The sequence below is a fragment of the Littorina saxatilis genome, linkage group LG1, assembly GCF_037325665.1.
Source record: "Littorina saxatilis isolate snail1 linkage group LG1, US_GU_Lsax_2.0, whole genome shotgun sequence".
NCBI lineage: Eukaryota > Metazoa > Mollusca > Gastropoda > Littorinimorpha > Littorinidae > Littorina > Littorina saxatilis.
This window is the reverse complement of record NC_090245.1, coordinates 91,230,262-91,245,931: the sequence shown is the minus strand read 5'-3', so window position 1 is coordinate 91,245,931 and position 15,670 is coordinate 91,230,262.

Below are 15,670 nucleotides of genomic sequence, written 5' to 3'. Positions count from 1 at the left end.
GTCCAACGGAGATGTACCGGGCCCCTTCAGGAAGGAATTGATTTAGACATTTAAAACTTAGCGCGCATTAAGAAAGGTTCTTACATTTTTGAAGACTTCATGCAAATGAATACGTATTTTCACTGGTTAGTCTTTGTGCTTTGGTTTCTTAAAGTACTATACCCCACTGTTTACCCCACCAGCGCGTATGTTTGTGATAATGTTTTATAGTGCAACATTTTATTCCTTGATATGTGTGTGATTGCACTGTAAATAATGTCATGTTGTTGTATTTTCGTCCAATGATTGTACAGCGCTTTGAGCAGGGTTAAACCCTGGATACATGTTGTCGTTGTTTGTTTGCTTAACGCCCAGCCGACCACGAAGGGCCATATCAGGGCGGTGCTGCTTTGACATATAACGTGCGCCACACACAAGACAGAAGTCGCAGCACAGGCGTCTCACCCAGTCACATTATTCTGACACCGGACCAACCAGTCCTAGCACTAACCCCATAATGCCAGACGCCAGGCGGAGCAGCCACTAGATTGCCAATTTTAAAGTCTTAGGTATGACCCGGCCGGGGTTCGAACCCACGACCTCCCGATCACGGGGCGGACGCCTAACCACTAGGCCAACCGCCTGGATACACGTGCTATATAAATAGTATGCATTATTATTAGTAGTATTAAAATGAAAAGATCTAACAAAGAGCAGTGATCCAAGAAAAATATTTACCCCACTGGAAATTCATAATGACATGACGTAATAAGGTGGTCAGCAGAATTCAGGCTTAGAAAGAAACCCGTATAAAAGGACAAACGGTGTGGAAGACCACCAACGGTCACAATTCAAGACACCGTTGATGCTGTCTGCGCACTGGTGATGCAAAAATTAACCAATGGCCACCTGTTATATTGCTGATACACTTGGCGTCTCTCATGCGAGAGTTCGGAGTACATTGTGCAGAAAGCTGTCCATGGAGACAGTTTCATCAGAAACAAACCGATAGGCCCTTAAACTTCTACACGAGAACACAACCGTTTCAGATTAAACATGGCACGCGACATGTTTCGCTTATTTGAGGCAGGTCTAGAAGATTGTATGTCCCGATTTGTTTCTGATGATGTAACTAGGGTACATCACTTTCAAGCAGCCGTTCATGTTAGAGTCATTTCCCCTGAAAAAAAGACGATGGCATCAGGTTTTTATTTTTTACGCAGAGTGTTTTATTCCTGTTGGATTTAGTACCAAAAGATAAGACAGTAACCAGTAAATTCAATGTCATACTTCTAAAACAACTAAGAGAGCATATCAAGGCTAAGCACCGAGGAACGCTCCGCAAGTGTGTGTTGTTCCGTTGAGACAACGCCCCTGCCCGAAAGTCCTTGGTTTCCATGGCAACAATTCATGAATGCGGCTTGGGGATCGTTAACTATCCACTGAATTCGCCAGATTTGGCACTCTCAGACTATCATATGTTTACGCACATGAAGAAGTACCTCAGGGGTGAGCACTACGAAACGGACAATGACGTCATGGCTGCCTTTGAGGACGTCCTACGACTGCAATACAAACGCTTCTGCAACAACCACAATAAGGCTCCGAGGCACGGATGACACAAGTGTGTGGAGGTCCGGAGGGAAAATATTGAAATGTAAACTTTGTCTTGTCTCGTAAGTCAACTTCTTTATAGTCTGGCCCAGTACTTTTCAGATGACCCTCGTCAATCACTTTATAAAAAGGAAGTTCTTTCTTCCTTATCAATTCCTAAAACCATATTCGGTCTCTGTTTTCAAGACTCATGTTGAATGTTCATTATTCACTATGCAAAATGTTTTCGTATGTTCGACTCAGACGATTTCTCATTAAATACATAATTATTTAGTACAAATGTAAAAGATGATAAGAGATTACCATAGGCATGTGGCAGTCTGTCAGAATTTTGATTTTCATGATATTTGTGGATATATTCCGTTTTGCAAATCCCTCTATTCATAGATGACATTGAAAATACATGCATGTGAAATATTTGACTGGTTGATGCGAAACGTGACTTCTGTAAAAGATTAGATGGAGTTTTCAACAAAAGGAGCTAATTTGTGGAGAAACAAGCTGAACACAAGAAGTTTTTGGTTTTTTTTTTGCTTAACGCCCAGCCGACCACGAAGGGCCATATCAGGGCGGGCTGAACACAAGAAGTCAATATATTTACCTTGTAGTCCACAATTACCTGCTGTGTTTAGGCGAAAGCATTTGGGAACAGGAATCTGTAACTAGCTCTTCGGCTGCTTGAATGGTTGTGTTTTTGTCAATGATTTGTACTTTAAACTGATGTCAGAGAACCTCACCGGCAAGTTTGCACCTGTACTGTCTGTAGGACCTTTCTCTATATTGAAACTTGCGGATGGTTTCACAGTTTGTGATTGCAGCAGACAATTGTTCACAATTTCAACTTGTATGATGTATATCTTCTTTAAAAATGTTGTTAAAGGGTCATTTTTCAATTGCATGTTTTAAATGTATAACTTTGAAGTGGTTATCATCGTCTTCTTGGATTTTCCCAGCGAGCAAGTGTAGCCCTTATATCATACAAATATATGGCATCAAATATAATTATATTGAAACTCTCATGTTCAAAGAGGTTAAAAGAGTGAGTTCTTTCTATCCTTCCCCTTTTTCCTTCCTTTCTGTTTTTCTGTCTTCCTTCCTTTCTTTCTTTTTAAAACTTGTACCACATACATTGTATAGTGTTAAAGATCGATGAACCTCGCTTTCCACAATGTGGCGTAATTTTATCTGGCTGTTTCCATTTAGCTTAAGCCTTTCGGTTTTCTTGATTGTTTTTGGTCCGTTGTGAATATCTTCTACACGTTCTATGTTATGAGTTATGCAGGTACCGCTTGAATGGTTATGGCGCTTGGTAGAAGTTCGGGATAGATTTCCAGTGTATCAATTGGAACCATCTAATATTGGATTAGAAAAAAAACAAACATTTAAACAGATATCCGTTTTCTTTTCTTCGTTTGTTCGTGTGTGTTTCAAGCAAAATTCTTAACAGACTAAAATGTCCAGGTAATCGTATGTTAAGCTGACCTCGAGTCATATGGGTTTGTGATATGCATGGATACATCAGTTGTTATTATATATCATCTTTAAGAATATTGTCAGATAAAGATTGAAGAACCAGTATCCTGAATAATTACGTTGGTGTGGTAACCGGCTATTCAATAATGAATTTGGTATCAAGAAATATTTTCCGTGTTGTCCAAACCTTTCTTGGAGGGTTTTTTGTCGGACAAGGAAAAACTATGTTGATATTCCCACCGGTGAAAAAATGTGCTTGCTTATTTGTTTCAATGTTCCAATGTGAGTATTGTTATGGCTTAACGATTACATGTATATAGTATGTATCAGAATTGCTTAAGATGCTACAGAGTAATAAATAGTGAGTTAAGTTAAGTTAAGTTAGCAAATTTATCTGTATGTGTTTATTTTTTTGTAAGTATACTTCGCTCACTTTCAATAGTGATGCGTGTACAGAAACTACCCAAATAATGTGTATAATACATGTACATGTGTTAACTTATACACTTACACACTTATTCACTTGTTTTTCTTCATAGTTATAGCCATAGGTATTGTATTCCCCTTCACGCTTCTTTCCATTTGTAAACTAGAAAGGATGTGTATTCATATGATTCTCCAGCAACCGAGAGTAATCTAATCTGCAATCACAGTGAATCCTCTATAACTGTTGGGGGGTTTAGTCATAGCTTGTGGGATCTGCGTTCAAACGATTGAACAGTTTATAACAGTGAACTGAAGATAATATACATCTCCGGTACGGACAACACAATACATACATAACTGACTTATTTTGAGGGAACTATACCGCGTATTAATCGCTCGTCTGCGTATCCATACTAACGGAAATATTTTGATTTAGCCAAAGTGTAGTATAACAAATTAAAAAAAACAAAAAACAAAAACAAATACACGGACAAAAGTTTCATATGTAGATAGCACATCTCGTACTGAGACTCAGCGTGTATAACCTCTACAAATTTGCCTGGTTAACTAAAATGGGTCTATCTTGAAGTCGTGTTGTGTGGCTGAGCTTGATGTCCTTTGGTGACCTAATTTATATGGGATCCAGGTCCCAATAATAATTTTGTAAACATCTGTAGTGGCTACAACGTGATGGCAAAATGCGTGATGAAAGGCCAACGCTTTTACCTTTAATGCATAGAAATAAAATGACTAAAGAAGACATGAAAACGTGATGTTTTTACTTGGGAATTAGTGTGTGTGTGTGTGTGTGTGTGTGTGTGTGTGTGTGTGTGTGTGTGTGTGTGTGTGTGTGTGTGTGTGTGTGTGTCGGATGAAGGGGGGGCGGTGGCTGCGTGCTTGTGCGGGAGAGGGGAGCGAGAGAGAAAGAGAGAGAGAGAGAGAGAGAGAGAGAGAGAGAGAAGGATAGAGAGTGAGAGAGACAGACAGACAGACACAGAGACAGACAGACAGAGAGAGAGAGGGGGAGAGAGACAGAGAGAGAGAAAGAGGGAAATAGAGGGGGAGGGAGAAAGAGAGAGAAAGAGGGAGAGAGAGCGAGTGAGAGAGGGTGATAGAGAGAAGAAAACGAGAGAAAGAGAGGGATAAAGAAAGAGAGAGAAAGAGATAAATAGAGAGCGAGAGAAAAAGAGAGAGGGGGGAGGGAGAAAGAGAGGGAGAGAGAAAGAAAGAGGGAGAGAGAAAGAGAGCGCGCGCGAGAGAGAGATAGAGAGAGAGAGTGTGGGACAAAAATTTTAGTTTGAAAAGAAGAATCGATTCGACACAGCTCAGTATAGCCAATTAATCATTTCTCCACAAGATTGTTACATTCTGTGCATGTTTTGATCCGGGACCATTGGGTCTCAATGCAGTAGCACAATATGCACCTCGGCAGAACTGCACAAAAGTTTTCAATGCCCTGAATAACTCAATACTGACGAGACTGCTAACTTATAAAGTTTCTTTGCAATTTTTTTTATATCGCCGTTTTCCGACTATATTAATATCAAGTCCATTTCCACAATTCTGAAATGCTGGAGAACGCTCCAAGGTTGCTGTGTTAATGTATGGTCATTAAAATGATAGCGGCTGTAGAAAAGATCTCGCGAGGTGTTTTTTTTAGGTTCCCTTTGTACGGCTGTTATACGACCACAACTATCAAACACTTTTGGGGAAATTTTCAAATGCGTAAGAATTGACAGCCCTTGGAATATACTTCACTGGTGCTGTTTACTTTAAAACTTCTTTTAACGACAAAAAAGCGATGTGCCCGGGATAGCACCTTATTCAATTCGAAATTCTTTGATGAGTCGCCGCGCTCGCGGCAGTGTAACAATTTTAAAGTTCCCCAGGATGTGGGTGACTTTTGGTTACAGTATAATGGTGCATAGTAATCAATGCACTGCCGGAAGACTTGATCAATTGTAAGCATGCACCTTATTAATAAACTTTCGCTTTGGGCAATTCAACTTTGCATGTCATCGTCTTTGGTTTGTGTGCTAAATGAACTGCGGAATGAAAGTCCAGTAACGAGGACAAACACACTAGGGCCACTGTAGCTTAGCTGCAGATCACTTTGTTGGCAAGGTGCTATCAACTAAAGTTGCCAAATTGGTTCTAAATAATTTTAGAACCAGTTCAGGCACAGGCACTGTGTATATCTAGTTCATAGTCAAACGCCAATTGCTAACACTTTATGTAAACACTTGGTTTATTACGAATGGAAAAGTGAACAATCAGTCAGGTTTTATACTGTGAAGGAACTTTCAAACATTCACAAAGCACTGTTCTGGTTGGGTTAATTCATGGACAGTAGGCATGTAAACCCTCCTCCTCCCTCCGCTTCCAAATTGTAAAGCTCCTGTTGTGCTCTTACGTTCAGATGGCTTTTCATCCCAAATCTACGAGTAACAAAATTACTATTCCTTCAGATCCTACGAGACAAGATGAGTCTTGAAAAAGCGTCATAACGTCACGCTCATAAGAAAAATACCTATCTCAGTGTTAGGCATTTCTGTAGTGAAACTACAGGGGAAGCTACTGGAAGGGTATCTATCATGTGTTAGAGAGTACAAACTCTCAGACCAACGGAAACCATTGCCACGGTAACGTTAGCAAAACTGCCGATCTCGTTTCTTGAGTTAGGCACTTTTTCTTTATCATACAGGAAGACTTGTTTTGAGAATGTGAAAGTATGCAAAAGCTCTTTGTGGGTTGTTATGGAGTTTTGCTGATTGAAAATGTTGCTGTCAGCTCTTTATCTCACGTTTATCCAGCTGTCACCGCTCGAGATAGGCAGTTTGCAACTTATAACTAAAATGAGATAAGCAGATTGTTCAGAAACTAAAGACAGTTTTTTGCGTTTTTCTCACCAAAAAAAAATAAATAAAAAAAATGACATAGGCAATTATCTTATGAGCGTGACGGTATGTTGTACGACGAAATGTCTGTGTTTTGATTTCAGAAGGAATTTATACGTGTGTATTTCAAATGTATCCTCCTCAATTGTCTGCAGTATTAAGTTCATATAGACAACAAAAACGTTTGAGAGGCGAATTTTAAAGTTGTTTTGTGAAGGCGTAAATGCTTTTAAAGAGTAATATGCCTTTTACGTGTCATGCATAGAGAATACTACATGGCTTGTGGTGTCGTACACGATTTACACGAGTTGCTTATTTAAATATTGAACTGCGAGCGAAAGCGAGCTTTTCAATATTTGAAAAAGCAACGAGTGTAAATCTGGTACGACACAGCAAGCCATGTAGTATTCTGTGCCTCCTACATACTGTACTTACATGCCTTCAGCTTCAAACATCCCTGAGTCGACGGGTACAAATTGAAGACGCTTGTAATGGAACCTTGATCTCTTCCAATGCCTTGTGCAATCTTTGACGTCAAAGCAAAGTAACATCACTCTGGAAAGTATTGAGTGACTTGCTTGTTCTCAAAATTCTTTCAGGGGAAACATCAAGGGCAACAGTGTTTCCATAATGACGTTTGTCTCGGTGACTTTGGTATCATTCGCAGTGGAAACAAGTCGCGTGAGGCGAAAATACATTTAGTCAAGCTGTCGTACTCACAGAATGAAACTGAACGCACTGCATATGAAATAATGTCCTGCGTTCGTTGCCATCATCATGAGTAGGCCATCTAAGGCGCGTAACGTTGTACCTTAAGCCTTGGTTTATGTACGTTTCGAAAACGCTTATGGCAACATTGCTGTTAGGATCTATGACAAGGTCGTATTAAAACTAGTATCAATGGTAGAGCTTTTTCAGATCGTATCAAGAGAAGACCTTTTCAGTTTTTTAACAATCTGTGAATCTGCCGAGTCAATAAAATAAAGAACGTGTTACTGCGTGACCGTAGAACCGCGCCAGTAATGTTTTTTTTTTAATTAGATTAGTTCAGTCCGTCACTACCTCACCACTGATGCAACCAAAACGTTAGTGTGTTCTTTAGTCCTCTCAAAGATAGATTATTGCAATTCTCTTCTGGCCGGTCTCCCTAAGTACCTTTTAGATAGACTTCAAAGGATCCAAAATAACGCTGCCCGCCTGGTCTTCAAATCTTCCAAGTATGAACACGCCACACCCCTTCTTCACTCTCTACACTGGCTGCCTATCACTAAAAGGATCGAATACAAACTCTCCTCTCTTTCTTTTGCCGTCGTTTCTGGTTCTGCCCCAGAATACTTGTCAGAACTCCTCAATCTCTACACCCCCTCTCGTCAGCTTCGCTCCGCCGCCGACAATCGACTCTTCCGACTCCCCACAGTGCAAACAAAGACATGTGGCGAGAGGTCCTTCGCCTATCAAGCCCCTGTGACCTGGAATAGATTACCTCTGCCTCTCAGACACACAGATTCTCTCACTACATTCAAGACAAATCTCAAAACACACCTCTTTCAGCGCAAGTGATTTTTTTCCCCTCCAGCATCTCCCCACCCACCCCATCCCGCCCCACCTCACCCCCTACCTAGTGCCTAAAATAACGTGTATATATATTTTCTGCGCTTTGTGTCAGCACTGTTTGTGTGTGTGTAAATAGTATTGTTGACACGTTTTTATATAGAAGCCTACTGTGGTTCTTGTGCTTAGGCTGTGTATTGGATTGTCACTGTATGCCTGCATTATTAGTTGTCAGTAATTATTACATGTGCTGATTGTTCTCTTTGCCTGCGCGCGTATAGTATGTTGGTTATGTTTGGTCATAGTATGTTTGCTTATGTTTGGTCGTTATCTTTGCCTGTGCGTGTATTGTATGTTTGGTCGTTTTCTTTGCCTGTGCATGTATAGTTTGTTGGTTATGTTTGGTCGGTTTCTTTGCCTGTGCGTGTATAGTATGCTTGGTCGATGTATGTATTGTAAAGCGCTAAGAGTAGACATTTTTCTAGAATACGCTTGTAGCGCTATAAAAGTTTGCATTATAATTATTAATGTCGTAAGCTTCCAGGGCCGGACTAGGCGAAGAGGAGGGGGGGGTTGCCAGTGGTGGCCCGGGGGGACATCCCCCTGGCGGCAGGGGCGGATCAGTTCATTTTATGACTGGCTTTTTTCAAAAGTATATTGTGAAGATATGGGTGTGAAGGCGCAAAGCGCCTAGCTTGCTAGGGGGGTCCGGGGGCATGCCCCCCCGGAAAATTTTGAAAAAAAGGATGCAAAATGGTGCAATCTGGTGCATTCTGAGGATGATCATTACCAGTTTCAGGCAGCAGATTTTGTCACTGATTAATACCCCAAAAATTGAAACTCAATGTAAAATAAAGAAATGCATACCTCATTCAATATTTTTATTTTTTGGCTGGGGGGGGGGTCCGGAAACCCTAGAACCCACCCCTCCCCCCCTCGTTGTGGGGGTCAGGGGGCGAAGCCCCCTGAAGCTGACGGGTAGGTCATATTCTGAGATAGGAAAATGGTCGCTCCTTGCATGAAACGGCATAAAATAAGCAATAATAATAAAAAATTAAATAAGTAAGGTACATGTTTAGGCTAGGGGGGGGGGGGGTTGCGCAACCCCCATAACCCCCCCGGTAGTCCGGCCCTGGCTTCAATGTCATGCATTATATTCGCCCCAGAGGAGAAAGTCCAGCCTGTGCATGTACGCTCCTTCCCGCACTCCCCCCCCTCACCAAGGTACAAGGTACGCTAACATGTTGGCACTACTGGTAAACTCATTGAGCCCAACTGTCCTTATAAATATGTAAGACATACCGTTGGACCAACTTTCTCTCCTGAGTTCACAAGTCACAGTCTTCCCGTGAAAAAGATGCGCTTACTATCTCAGATCTGCACTCACGATATGATCTGCACTCACGATATGGCTTCGCTTGTCTGTGTTGTTGACTTATTTTTGCAGATTGACTTTAGTGGCGTTTAAGAATGTACTTAATAAATTCCCGATCAATAGAGACAGAGCCCAGGCTGTTCACTTTGAGTATGTGTTAAGGTGGAGTGAATCCCATGTAAAAGGTGGGCCAGATGTGTAATTATGAGCTGAATCATGTACACAGAAAGGACTGCCCGCATTGACATGAGGACTATGTTATGAAAACGAACGATTCCCAACTGAACTGTACAGCCTACAAAATGCTTAAACGATGTCGAAAGTATGGTATGTTGAATCCTGTTTTCCTAAGTCAACAGGGAAAGCATACACACGCGATTACTACAACAACAACAACAACAACAACAGCAGCAGCAGCAACAACTACAGCAACAACAACAACAACAAACAACAAACAAACAAACAAAAACATAAAACAAAAACATAAAACTGAAACATACCTAAAAAGCAACTCGGATAATGAAACGGTCCCGGCCAGAGTATAAACAAAGAATATGTCATGTTGGCATGTTTAATCGTGTTCAGCATGTCCATAACTACCTTCACGCCAATAGCGTAAAATGAACTCAGAGAAGGGTAGAGGTGGGTGTGCGGTGGAACCTCGTACGTCACAAAATATTGACAACAGGGGGCGTTACTTTCCGTAACGTGTATAAATACACCCACAGAGGAGAGAGAATCTTACAGGGTAACAGTCATTTGATGCATGCAATCTCGTTGTGACACAGGTAAGTGAAACAGTATACCTTAGCTTGTGGCTGGAGTAACGCTTGTCCAATATTATTGAAGCAATTAATATACACTTTGTTAACAAAAACAGTCGTCGGTGCTGTCAACGATATTGGTATTTGCAGTTCTAAATTATGTATATCTACGTAGACCAGCTTCCGAAATGTTGGCACTGTTAAGAAAGAACTCTTATTTGATAGAATGCCTATTGTTTGTAATTCGATAATAGTTAATGAAAAGCAAACACATTTTTTCAAAAGCAGTGCGCCATCCCCTGAACTACGGACCCAAACATGCGAATGGATTCCCCCTCAAAACACACACACACACACACACACACTCACACACTCACACACACACACTCACACACACACAAACACACACACACACAAACACACACACACAAACACACACACACACCCACACACACACAAACACTCACACATACCTTCTTTTTTAAATCGGCACATGAAATGTATGTGCATATGAATAGAATGGGCATTGCTTTTTGTGATCTGTTCAATAGTTATTGAGCATTTTTCCTTTGACTCTGTATGCGTGCCTACTTATAAATGTAAAGTTTATCAAATGCCCTTTCTAAAACATGTTTAGTTATTGAAGCATCTCCTCTTGGCTGTGCCAGACGACAATTATCGTCCATGATTGCAAACAAGGGTGCACTGAAACACGTGTGGAATTTCTGACAACTTTAATTGGAGCATTTATACAATAAAAGGTCTAAATAACAGCTGAGGACATCTTTTCCACAGGGAAGCCTACATTGTTTTACAGATTTATTGATAATATGCGAGCATGTTAGCATGATACGAAACAGGAGCACGGTGGCCCAGAAAAGTGACCATGGTTAACTCGACTATGCGTTGCGTTCTCACAAAAACAAACGAACAAAAACTGACAAGGTTGCCAGTTGATTGAGCATGTATCGCAAACATAGCAACACGTATGTATATGCAAGACGAGAATGTCAATTGAAATACGCCGATCAAAGCAGAAGGAAAAAAACCCACTATTTTCCGTGCTCTTAATGCCAAAGTCACCGAGATAAACGTCAGTCCGGAAACACTTCTGGGCTTGCTGTTTCCAATGGAAGAAATTTTAGAACTAACACGTCACACTATACTTTCTAGAGTGACGTTATTTTGTTTTGACGTCAAAGTTTGCACGAGGCGTTGGAAGAGATCGAGGTTCCATAAGAAGCGTCTTCAATTTGGACGCGTCGACTCCGGGATATTTGGAGTAGAATGCACAAAAGTACAAAATTTAGAACACACAGAATATTACATGGCTTGCTTCGTGGTACCAGATTCACACTCGTTGCTTTTCCAAATATTGAAAATCTCTGTCACACGACCAAGTCTGAATAGCATTTATGTCTCACAGCTTCAACAGAGGAGAGAAAAAACACGTTTTGTGTACTCACTCTTGACAAACCTAAACACAGGAGCAGCCATTGTGGAGAGATCTACTTTTTGACGGAAGTGTTCCGAACAACTATGAATGACGTCTCGGTATGTGTGAATGACGTCACAGTCATCGTCACAGTCTGTATCTTTTGAAGCATCGCATTCTTCATGACGTCTTTCTGTGTCTGCATGCGCGAAATGTTTGTTCTTTTTGGGAGCTTTGTCATCTAGATTCAGACCAACAGACCTCGTGAGCGAGCCACTTTCCAAGGGCAGCTAAATTCGCGAATGGAAACAGTACTGTCGTCTGGGATGCCGTTTTCAGTATTCTTTGCGTTGAAGAATTTGTAAAGAGAAGAAACGATAACAGCAGGAGAAATGAAAGTCGTGTGTGCATTGTTAGGCTTTTTGGGGGACGATTTCGAGTTTGAATCCGTTCTTGCCATGCTCCTAAAGCGTGTAACATACAACCTTGCACAGGTTTGCTTTAGTATTGGCAAAGAAGGAAAGCGTGTGACATAGAGAGATATTACATGTTGAGCAAAGGAAAGACGCTGTTACCAAGTTCAATACGGCCAATGGATCATTTCCTGAGAAGGTTATTGACAGTTTTGTATGTATTGGTGAAAGACATTCTGCTGGGATCATCGGGTCCCTTTATAATGTGTGGCACAATATGGGTATCAGCGTAAATGTACGACCGTTTTCTTTGCCCTGAATAACTTCAGAGTATTAATTAAAAACTGGCGACGGTAGAAAAGACCGCGACCTTTTTAAATTGCCTTTCAAGGGCAACTCATATCAAATTCTCTTTTGGTCTTTTTGAAAGGCTAAAAGTTGCCGACTTTTTGATAGAGGTTTCTTGTCATGATCAAAACAAATCGTTCCCCAGAATAGCACAATAGCTTATTCAAAGCAAAATGAAGCTATTGCTAAATGGGCGCGATTTAGCTGACAGTGTAACTGTCCTTTCGTTCCCAAGGATTCGGTCGTTTAAGGGCTCAGATTATTCCACTATTATGTAGGGTAGAGGGGGGTAAGTTGGACATCCTAAGAACTAGACGCTGTGGCTGGACCATAGAAGTCGGTAAGCAAAGACGGTGGTGTTATATCTGAAGATTGGGGTTAGACCTATACACATGCAAGTGAAATAAAGGATTGTATGTGTTTTGTCAACGCACGGACTTGTTTATTGAAATTTGAGAAAAGTTTAACTTTTTCGACTTGTCGTGTAAATTGAACAGGGCAAAGTTCAAATTGGCCGAACTGATTTGCATAGGTATTTAATCCAAGCCGACTATTTTTCTTTGCTGCCAGAGCTTTCTTCATGTCTTCTTAAGACCATTTTACATGATTGAAAGACCAAAGAGTAGAGATATTGCAATTTTCTAACATTAATACATGTACTCAAAAAGTTAGACATTGGGCGACAACCAGCTGAAATATTCTAAACGTTCTCACCTACCACCCGTTAATAGTCGTTGCGCCATTTTTTCTTATGCAAACGGCATTGGCAATCACCAGTAACGTAAAAATACAGTGACATAAGACAGTGTTACACGAACTATTAAAACATTCGCCTTTTTCAATTTACCCCCCCCCCCCCCTGTTCAATTTACCCCCCCCCCCCCCCCACCCTTACCCTGCTCTGCAAAAAGTCATTAGTGTAATTGATCACCTCTCGCTGTGGGTAACTCAACTTGGCTGGCTGGAATGTGGGGTTTTCCAGAAACGCCGAAGTCAAGGCACTGGACAAAAATTACCATCCCAATACCATAACAGATCGACTGGAGAGCACTTTATTGGCCCAACGCTGTACAACTACTGGTAGCTCCCACGCCGGTTCTGTACCACGTAGGAACCAGTTCATGATCAAGAACAACCGTGTGTGTGTGTGTGTGTGTGTGTGTGTGTGTGTGTGTGTGTGTGTGTGAGTGTGTGCGTGTGTGTTTGTTTGTGTGTATGTGCGTGTGTGGGTGTGTGTGTTTGTGTGTGCTCGTGTGTGTTTGTGTGTTTGTTTGTGTGTATGTGGGTGTGGGTGTTTGTGTGTTTGTGTGTGTGTGTGCGCGTGTGTGTGTGTGTGTGTTTGTTTGTGTGTGCGTGTGCGTGTTTGTGTGCGCGTGTGTGTGTGTGTGTGTGTTTGTGAGTACCTGTGTGTGTGTGTCTGTGTGTGTGTGTGTGTGTATGTGTGTGTGTGTGTGTGTGTGTGTGTGTGTGTGTGTGTGTGTGTGTGTGTGTGTGCACGAGTGTGGTTGTGTCTCAATCGACGCTTCGTGCGTACATTTCCTTGAATTTTGAGTCGGTGCCTTAGATAAATACAGATAGCATATTATATATTGAAGGACTTTTAAATACCCACAAAATGCTGGGCGGATAGATCATTGGACAGCAGTTGGTTTGCAAAGTCTTTTTTCTGATAACCTACTGTTTATTTTCTTGTTTGTCTGTTTGTTTGTTTCTGTTCAAACAGTATTTTGTCATGCACATGTCAGTTTGAGATGAGTCCTACGCGAGTGTGTATTAATTCTAACAAAAAATCACTGCTAGGTGTTCCTCTTGTTATACAAAACTACTATTTAACCCGTCGGTGAATATCACTGACACAGTCGGTTGTGGACGTAGCGAACTCATTGCCATGGTCTCATGCAGTCATCTCCTTTGTTGCCTTCACCTACCTCGTCCCTTGGGTCAGGTACCCGTTTTCTTCTTCTTCTTCTGCGTTCGATGTTGATGGCCGTGCTAAATCCTCAGACCAGTGGCTGCCAGGAAGTCCGCAGTCTTGCGCATTTCGTCGGCAGGACCCCAGAGTTTGGCTCCAACACTGGTCTCTTCTTGCCAGAACTTCTGGCGTATTGTCTCTAGATGGGGGCAGTTCTGGAGAATGTGCTCCGGAGTTTGCTCTTCCGAGCCACATTCACAGTGTGCTTCATCCGCAAGGCCCAGTCTCTTGAGGTGTTTCTTCAGTCCACAGTGCCCTGTCCTTAGACGGAAAATGGTGGTTTGGCTTCTCCGGTCTAGTTTGTTGATGGGGTCTTCCTGTGGGTTGTAGTCTCCGTTTCTCTTTTTACAGTTTTCTTTCTTCTTCCGTTGTAGAAGAGTCTTGGCTTCTTTGTACGAGGTGGAGTTGTGTGGTTGGGGAAGTCTCGCACCTCCTTTTGCCACCCTGTCCGCTTCTTCATTGCCGGCAATGCCGACATGAGCCGGTATCCATTGGAGCACCACCTTGTTGTGTTGAGACAGGGTGCTGAGGCAGTTGTCGAGTTGCCTGGTGGGGAGGTCAGTGGGGCCAGACAGAAGGGACTGGAGGGCGGACTGGGAGTCAGTGAGGAGGACGATGTTTTGCTGACTGCGGTCTTCCCCTGCTGCGTGCTCTGCTGCGCTGCAGTGATGAGGGCGTGGAGCTCGGCCCTGTAGTTCGAGCTCAGGTCACCAGCTGGGACGGAGAGGGAGGTGGTGGTCCCGTTTGGGCGACGGATGTAGACGCCACTGCCTCCATTCCTTACGGCGTTCTCTGAGGAGCCGTCTGTGTAGACGTGAGTCCAAGTGCAAAGTGGGTAGCGGTCCTGGATCATCTCCATGGCGAGGGCCTTCTGGACATGTGGTGACTGTTCGCCCTTTGCTGTCAGTCCTGGTACATCTGTTCTGACTTCATGGAAGCTCTTGCGTGGGGCCCAGACGTCTGAGACGAGTGTCTCACAGCAGCTGGGGTCAGCTTCCAGAGCTTCAGCATACTCCGTTTGGAGGTCCTTGACCTGATGTTTGAGGCTATTTCTTTCAGCCTGGTCTTGGTGCCCTTGTTGAGGTTTTGGTGAAGTGGGTGAGTGGTCAGTCTCTTCATCTTCTCTCCCTGGAGGACAGCTTTGTACTCTCGTCTGTCCTCGAGTGGTTCCAGGTCTGCTGTTTTCTCCATTTCTTGGATGGGTGTACTTTTCATGGCACCGAGGATGATCCTTAGCCCCATGTTCTGGACTTTGTCCAGCTTTCCTTTGTTGGTTTTGGAGGCAGTGGTCCATGTTGAGGAGGCGTATTCCATGACCGGTCTGACAGCGCCTGTGTAGACCTGTTTCAGAATGCCAGAGTTTGCGCCCCACTGGGTTCCTGCCAATTTCTTCATGAGCGAGAGCTTCTTCATCGCTCTTCCT